The sequence below is a fragment of the Pecten maximus genome, unplaced genomic scaffold, assembly GCF_902652985.1.
Source record: "Pecten maximus unplaced genomic scaffold, xPecMax1.1, whole genome shotgun sequence".
Classification (NCBI taxonomy): domain Eukaryota; kingdom Metazoa; phylum Mollusca; class Bivalvia; order Pectinida; family Pectinidae; genus Pecten; species Pecten maximus.
In genome coordinates, this window is record NW_022979462.1 from 46,944 (window position 1) to 56,365 (window position 9,422).

General features: G+C 39.0%; 1 long non-coding RNA gene across 1 annotated transcript; it reads left to right on the plus strand.

Annotated features, from left to right (window-relative positions):
* The first annotated feature begins 6,731 nt into the window (after nucleotides 1-6,731).
* Nucleotides 6,732-8,980, plus strand: LOC117318674. Its single transcript, XR_004530428.1, has 3 exons — nucleotides 6,732-6,864; nucleotides 8,446-8,634; nucleotides 8,931-8,980. It is a non-coding gene; the product is annotated as an uncharacterized LOC117318674 (long non-coding RNA).
* Nucleotides 8,981-9,422: the final 442 nt, after the last annotated feature.

A 9,422-nucleotide genomic window follows, 5' to 3' on the forward strand; every position in this document is an offset into this window, starting at 1 on the left:
TCGTACACTGAAATGTATCAACCTCGTACACTGTAGGTTATCAACCTCGAACACTGTAGGGTATCAACCTCGTACACTGTAGGGTATCAACCTCGTACACTGTAGGTTATCAACCTCGTACGCTGTAAGGTATCAACCTCGTACACTGTAGGGTATCAACCTCGTACACTGAAGTGTATCAACCTCGTACACTGAAAGGTATCAACCTCGTACACTGTAGGTTATCAACCTCGAACACTAGGGTATCAACCTCGTACATTGTAGGGTATCAACCTCGTACACTGTAGGTTATCAACCTCGTACGCTGTAAGGTATCAACCTCGTACACTGTAGGGTATCAACCTCGTACACTGTAGTGTATCAACCTCGAACACTGAAAGGTATCAACCTCGTACACTGTAGGTTATCAACCTCGAACACTGTAGGGTATCAACCTCGTACGCTGTAAGGTATCAACCTCGTACACTGTAAGGTGTCAACCTCGTACACTGTAGTGTATCAACCTCGTTCACTGTAGTGTATCAACCTCATACACTGTAGGATATCAACCTCGTACACTGTATTGTATCAACCTCGTACACTGTAGGGTATCACCCTCGTTCACTGTAGGGTATCAACCTCGTACACTCTAGTGCATCAACCTCGTACACTTTAGGGTATCAACGTCGTACACTGTAGGGTATCAACCTCGTACACTGAAAGGTATCAACCTCGTACACTGAAAGGTATCAACCTCGTACACTGTAGGGTGTAAACCTCGTACACTGTAGGGTATCAACCTCTTACACTGTAGGTTATCAACCTCGTACACTGAAAGGTGTCAACCTCGTACACTGTAGGGTATCAACCTCGTACACTGTAGGGTGTAAACCTCGTACACTGTAGGGTATCAACCTCGTACACTGTAGGTTATCAACCTCGTACACTGAAAGGTGTCAACCTCGTACACTGTAGGGTATCAACCTCGTACACTGTAGGGTGTCAACCTCGTACACTGTAGGATATCAACCTCGTACAATGTAGTGTATCAACCTCGTACACTGAAAGGTGTCAACCTCGTACACTGTAGGATATCGACCTCGTACACTGTAGGGTATCAACCTCGTACACTGTAAGGTATCAACCACGTACACTGTAGGGTGTCAACCTCGTACACTGTAGTGTATCAACCTCGTACACTGTAAGGTGTTAACCTCATACACTGTAAGGTGTCAACCTCGTACACTGTAGGGTGTCAACCTCGTACACTGTAGGATATCAACATCGTATATTGTAGTATATCAACCTCGTACACTGTAGGATATCAACCTCGTACACTGTAGAGTATCAACCTCGTACACTGTAGTGTATCAACCTCGTACACTGTAGGGTATCAACGTCGTACACTGTATTATATCAACCTCGTACACTGTAGGGTATCAACCTCGTACACTGTAGGGTATCAACCTCGTACACTGTAGGATATCAACCTCGTACTCTGTAGAGTATCAACCTCGTACACTGTAGTGTATCAACCTCGTACACTGTAGGGTATCAACGTCGTACACTGTATTATATCAACCTCGTACACTGTAGGGTATCAACGTCGTACACTGTATTATATCAACCTCGTACACTGTAGGGTGTCAACCTCGTACACTGTAGGATATCAACATCGTATATTGTAGTATATCAACCTCGTACACTGTAGGATATCAACCTCGTACACTGTAGAGTATCAACCTCGTACACTGTAGTGTATCAACCTCGTACACTGTAGGGTATCAACGTCGTACACTGTATTATATCAACCTCGTACACTGTAGGGTATCGACCTCGTACACTGTAGGGTATCAACCTCGTACACTGTAAGGTATCAACCACGTACACTGTAGGGTGTCAACCTCGTACACTGTAGTGTATCAACCTCGTACACTGTAAGGTGTTAACCTCATACACTGTAAGGTGTCAACCTCGTACACTGCAGGATATCAACCTCGTACACTGTAGGATATCAACCTCGTACACTGTAGTGTATCAACCTCGTACACTGTAGGGTATCAACCTCGTACACTGTAGGGTATCAACCTCGTACACTGTAGGATATCAACCTCGTACACTGTAGCGTATCAACCTCGTACACTGTAGGGTATCAACCTCGTACACTGTAGGGTATCAACCTCGTACTTTGTAGGATATCAACTCATACACTGTAGGTTATCAACCTCGTACACTGTAGGATATCAACCTCGTACACTGTAGGGTGTCAACCTCGTACACTGTAGGGTATCAACCTCGTACACTGTAGTGTATCAACCTCGTACACTGAAAGGTATCAACCTCGTACACTGTAGGGTATCAACCTCGTACACTGTAGGTTATCAACCTCGTACACTGAAAGGTATCAACCTCGTACGCTGTAGTGTATCAACCTCGTACACTGTAGTATATCAACCTCGTACACTGTAGGATATCAACCTCGTACACTGTAGAGTATCAACCTCCTACACTGTAGTGTATCAACCTCGTACACTGTAGGGTATCAACGTCGTACACTGTAGTATATCAACCTCGTACACTGTAGTGTATCAACCTCGTACACTGTAGGGTATCAACCTCGTACACTGTAGGGTATCAACCTCGTACACTCTAGTGCATCAACCTCGTACACTGTAGGGTATCAACGTCGTACACTGTAGGATATCAACCTCGTACACTGAAAGGTATCAACCTCGTACACTGTAGGATATCAACATCGTACATTGTAGTATATCAACCTCGTACACTGTAGGATATCAACCTCGTACACTGTAGGATATCAACCTCGTACACTGTAGTGTATCAACCTCGTACACTGTAGGGTATCAACCTCGTACACTGTAGGGTATCAACCTCGTACACTGTAGGATATCAACCTCGTACACTGTAGGGTATCAACCTCGTACACTGTAGGGTATCAACCTCGTACACTGTAGGATATCAACCTCGTACACTGTAGGGTATCAACCTCGTACACTGTAGTGTATCAAACTCGTACACTGAAATGTATCAACCTCGTACACTGTAGGTTATCAACCTCGAACACTGTAGGGTATCAACCTCGTACACTGTAGGCTGTCAACCTCGTACGCTGTAAGGTATCAACCTCGTACACTGTAGGGTATCAACCTCGTACACTGTAGTGTATCAACCTCGAACACTGAAAGGTATCAACCTCGTACACTGTAGGTTATCAACCTCGAACACTGTAGGGTATCAACCTCGTACGCTGTAAGGTATCAACCTCGTACACTGTAAGGTGTCAACCTCGTACACTGTAGTGTATCAACCTCGTTCACTGTAGTGTATCAACCTCATACACTGTAGGATATCAACCTCGTACACTGTATTGTATCAACCTCGTACACTGTAGGGTATCACCCTCGTTCACTGTAGGGTATCAACCTCGTACACTCTAGTGCATCAACCTCGTACACTTTAGGGTATCAACGTCGTACACTGTAGGGTATCAACCTCGTACACTGAAAGGTATCAACCTCGTACACTGAAAGGTATCAACCTCGTACACTGTAGGGTGTAAACCTCGTACACTGTAGGGTATCAACCTCGTACACTGAAAGGTATCAACCTCGTACACTGTAGGGTGTCAACCTCGTACACTGTAGGGTATCAACCTCGTACACTGTAGGGTGTAAACCTCGTACACTGTAGGGTATCAACCTCGTACACTGTAGGTTATCAACCTCGTACACTGAAAGGTGTCAACCTCGTACACTGTAGGGTATCAACCTCGTACACTGTAGGGTGTCAACCTCGTACACTGTAGGATATCAACCTCGTACAATGTAGTGTATCAACCTCGTACACTGAAAGGTGTCAACCTCGTACACTGTAGGATATCGACCTCGTACACTGTAGGGTATCAACCTCGTACACTGTAAGGTATCAACCACGTACACTGTAGGGTGTCAACCTCGTACACTGTAGTGTATCAACCTCGTACACTGTAAGGTGTTAACCTCATACACTGTAAGGTGTCAACCTCGTACACTGTAGGGTGTCAACCTCGTACACTGTAGGATATCAACATCGTATATTGTAGTATATCAACCTCGTACACTGTAGGATATCAACCTCGTACACTGTAGAGTATCAACCTCGTACACTGTAGTGTATCAACCTCGTACACTGTAGGGTATCAACGTCGTACACTGTATTATATCAACCTCGTACACTGTAGGGTATCAACCTCGTACACTGTAGGGTATCAACCTCGTACACTGTAGGGTATCAACCTCGTACACTCTAGTGCATGGACCTCGTACACTGTAGGGTATCAACGTCGTACACTGTAGGATATCAACCTCGGCTCATTGTTTATCACCTGATTTCAATACCAACAAATTACGGTATAAAACTGTACGTATGAAATTTGTGATACAACCGACAACAAGATTTGACGGCATAATTAAAACAATAAATGTATGGAGGAGTACCTGTGAACCAATGCATGGTTTTCATTACTACTCTTATCTACTAGGGACACAAAAGATATTCTGCATGATATCATCTCTGTGACAAGGTGGGGATATCAAAGAGTATCTCTGACATTCACTTCTTGCCCTATAGTGAAAAAATATTTCAGGTTACAGTGCTGAAGATATTGCCAGGGTATAACTTTTTTTTGAAACAGCAGAATCACTGGTTAAAATTACACGTGAATCAAAGGGAAAAAAAGACATCTAGGGTAATATTACATTTGAAACAAGCCACAACTAGTACAGGTTCGGTCATTAAACAGTCAAATCATGGTAAGTTACATTGCTAAGTTAAACAGATCCACGTATGTGATACTGAAATAGAAAAATCTGTCAATGAATGTTTATAATATGAGACAGGCTCTTTCACCAAGGGATTCATACTGATGATGATCTATTATTATAAACAATGTAATAATCAACACAATAGTGATTAAATACATAACATTTACAGAGTATCACATCTGGACAGTAACATTCTGTGCGAAAGAAAACATTTCAAAGTTAACTTGTAAATGAGCGAAGTGTTGACAGATCATGAGGCATAAAGATGATAAAATACTAAATACCAACTGAAAACACTTCAACAAAAATGATAAAAGCTTCCATGCACAACAATGAAACATTTTCGTAACTTTCTTCTTTCATTAATCCATCTATCAATATCTACAAAAGACATACACAACAGATGACGACATTTGTTTTTAACATTCTGCCTGTCTTTTCAGCAAACTCGCAAAATATGTGTGTGGTGTATGTGTGTATTCCTTCTTCAGCTTTGATGGGAAAAAATTAGTTTGATACGAAAGATACAGAATATTTCTACAATATTAAAAGTAATATATCACTCCAAGACCTCTTATGAATATACATACCAAATTTGAAAGATGTACAGTATACATCCTTTTGACTTTAAAAAAAAAACATACCCCAAAATCTGAAGTTTGTTTTTTATACAAGAAAAAAATCAATATAAGACATGATATAATAATAAGCTTCAAGTTTGAATGGGCAGTCGACGCGGACAGGGACAGTTATGAAAACAGCCGCCATTTTTGTACTTAAATATGCTAAATATTGTAACAAACAATATGAATACTCATAGAAAACATTCATATCACACAAGCAATATTTCAAACAAACTCCATAAATGCTCAAGGCAGCGTGGCTACCATGAGTTGTGAATCTGAGTCAAATGTTTTGGTAACAGAATGTTGACATTTAACTGAATGTCATGATTATTTTTAAAATAAATTACAATTAGATAAAATCAGAACAATTTGCTATCGATTTGATAGCAAAAAATTCACTAATGGGCAAATTTGTTCCAGCTAGTAGGCGAGGTTATTTTCCCATAAATAAACGGATTTGTTTCCAATAGTAGGCAACAAAGCCTGTCGACCTGTAACCAAAGCTATAAACAAGGCTTTTTGGAAGGATAAGCGGCTTCTGTTTCAACAGTAATGACAAGCTGGGTAACGTCCAGTTAACGTCTAGTTCTGACGAGAACTATGAAGGTGATAACATAATTCTGAGAGAATATAAACGCTTAAGTATTTCTACAAGTAATGTTAAAACAGGAGTTTATTTTATGATGATTGCTGTATTAATCTACATTTAAATACAATGTTAATACAAAGTACACGTATAATAGATTACGAGACCACTAGTTTGGACACATACGTGCTGATGTACTTATTGTCAATCCGTTGCTTCAATTTTGTTTGTCAATCACATATTTAACGAAGGAAAAGTCAAAATATCGGCCTTGTGAAGACGAACAGCTGGTAATGGCACGCCTCCGTGCCGTACAAAGCCTATAAAAGACGGGGGACATCCAGTCACCGTACGACTGGTATTCTAACAAGGACCCATCAGACACCATGAATACTCTTACCTGCTTGGTTCTGGCAGCATGCGGTGAGTGGTATATAAATGTCGCGTTTTTCTAATAAACAGTAAAGTAATATAATTAAATGATTTAGGATGATGAAAAACAGAATTCTTTAACACGATAATTAGATCGTGTGAAATATGCGCGAGATAGTGGGATTTTATTTTAGAAAATTGGTTCAAATTACGTATCAAATTCTGTGTTGAGTGAATGACCAATCTAATTCTTTGTATTTTACACGACTCGTCAAATTTTATGTTAGCTATAACTTTGAATAAGTTTGCTGTTTTTCATTGATATATAAAAATTTTACAGTTGCCCTTGCGGTCAGTGAGACTTGCACCGATGTCAACTCATGCACGGACACGACTTGTAATACAGGAAAGAAAGAATGTGTCGCAATACAGGGTCAGCACCTGTGCACGTGCATTCACAGCAACCAACATAACGTCGGTACGTATCACATGTGATGTGGAATAAGTTTTCTCACGTTTTTGACTCCGCACTCTCTAGAGTGATAGCACGTTGTATTGATGGTAAACTGCTGAATCTTGGTATGGTTTGCAATTGATCATTATATAGGGTATCACACAACTGAATCAGCCAATCAGCTCTAATGGGTGTCTGATGTTTGCAGATTTTTTTCCTGAGTACTTAGCATATGAAATAAATACATCAGGTGTACAAGAATAAAGAGTAAGGTCTTTAGATTCGTAAACAAAACAAACTTCCGTTCACTGTAAATATCCATGTCACTGTCTTTAGAATACCCCCAAGTACTCTAATAAAACATTAGACTTATCCAATGATATAAGAGCGCGAAAAGAAATTGATTTACATTTCATACCATTTGAACTTCAAATGAGCACTTTTGAGGATAGTGTCACTAAAATGTGATTTACTTTTCCTTTTAAGAGTTTGATACCTATACAATATATTTACTGAACGTTTAATGTACTCTAATTTATACAGCCTTATAAAAATACAAATTGTTTAAATTAAAAAAATAAAAACTGTCTTAGAGGTAGCCCTCCAGCTATGAGAGATACTTTATGATAGATAGTATGTTTTTGTTTTATTTTTACAATTCTCTGGGGGATTAAACCCCAAAAACTGATTTAAAATAGTGTTCACATTGATACAGACATTTTATATGGGTTCACTATATATCAATCATGTTTAGTTCATTAACCTATAAGCGGCCTATTGGCCTGAGTGGCCATCTAGCTTTCATTATTGTATGCTGGTTTGCATTCAATACAAAATCAGGTTTTAGCAATTTGGCCCGTTTAAACCTAATGGTGATCATTTTAAGTCTGAGTTCTGAACACTACCCTTAAACTATAACATATGATTATTCTTATTTGGGAAACATGTGTTTAAAATTGAATGACCGTAAATCTGCATAATTTGCAGTTTCCGTGGGGGCTTCCCTAATTTCAATCCTTTATTGACATGAAACACATCGCAGATCTGCAGAACCAACTCTTACAATGTTTTATTTCTTATTTTATCCATGTACCAAATGCAACTAGGATCTAATTTCTGAAAGCGGCCCTCCGATGCCCGGATATCAAAAAAAGAAAAAAAAAAAAAAAAGAATAAAAGCAAAAATGCGGTTGATAAAAGTTGTGTTATTAACCTAAACTAGACTGACTTCACAGGCCTGTTTATGGTTGAAGCTCCCGCGTTTGTATCACAGAGATATATCTCTTTTTTATATTGATATTTCTTACTACCATTTTTTTTTTTTTTGTCATTTTTTAAAGACATTTTAAACGTTTAGAGTATTAATACACCATTATGGATCAAGATAGGTATGAATTCTGATTAAGGTAAAAAGAGTTTCGGTCAACATGATATTCAACCACATGGTTTAAATTTACAAAATACATGTAGGTGTCTTTACTTTGAGTGAACCTGGATATACTGACTCAGTTGTTAATACTGTATGTTTCCACCTCCAGCCTGTAAACGATTATTTATTACTATTTACTCTGTATCTTTGTTAATATTGTATGTTTCCACCTCCAGCCTGTACCACCGTCAGCGATTGCTCTTCTGATAACTTCAGCTGTGATCATCATGGCGCTAACACACCATCACACTGTGTAGACAACTTTTGTAGATGTGAAGGGCAAGGTCATAACCATGGCAACCACGGTGACCATCATTTTCCTGGAGGAAACCAGCCAGCCGGAGGACAACAACCCCAAAACTAAGGTACATATAGTACTGATCACAGCCATGGGGTAAAGGTACATACTGAACACCACCACAACTAGAGTACATACTGAACACCACCACAACTAAAATTCATACTCAACACCACCGCAAGCCATACAAAAAATAGAATACAGATCCGCAAGTACTGGTCATAGCAGTGCCAGACCTGATATCCCCTTAATTTGATCACATTATATACCATCTAGCTGAAGATAAGTTTCCCCGTCGCTTAATATAATTGTTGATTAATACTTAATACTTTTAATATTAAACCTTTTCTTTTTATGTTGTAGGTAAAAGTCTACATGCCAACTCGACACGAAAGTAAATAAAGTTGTACTTACTTCAGATTGGTTTTCGGTTATTTTTGTAATGAATGTATTCATAGTTATATGATTTTTACAAAAATCAAAAGATACAGATCCTTATCAAAGATTCTCTAACAAGAACCATTTTTTAATGAACCGAAGGGGAAACAAATGAAGTTTGTTTGAAAAATTCGAAAGGTCCCAGAGGCCTGAAGTAAAGCAAACTTAGTGTTACCCACCAGAGGTGTACGAAATGGTTCACGTTTTGATACTTAGAAAACATTGCCGTGTGTTTTCAAATGATCGCATATTCTGAACGGTATGATTTACTGCAAATTAAGAGCTCAAGTATGTCGGTAAATATTTAAGCATTTGTGTCATTTAAGAAATAAAAAATAAAAAATTGACATCAACGCTTATAAATAATTTTTGAAATGATTTTCTAATCTAAAACATGTTTTATGTACAATTTTACTG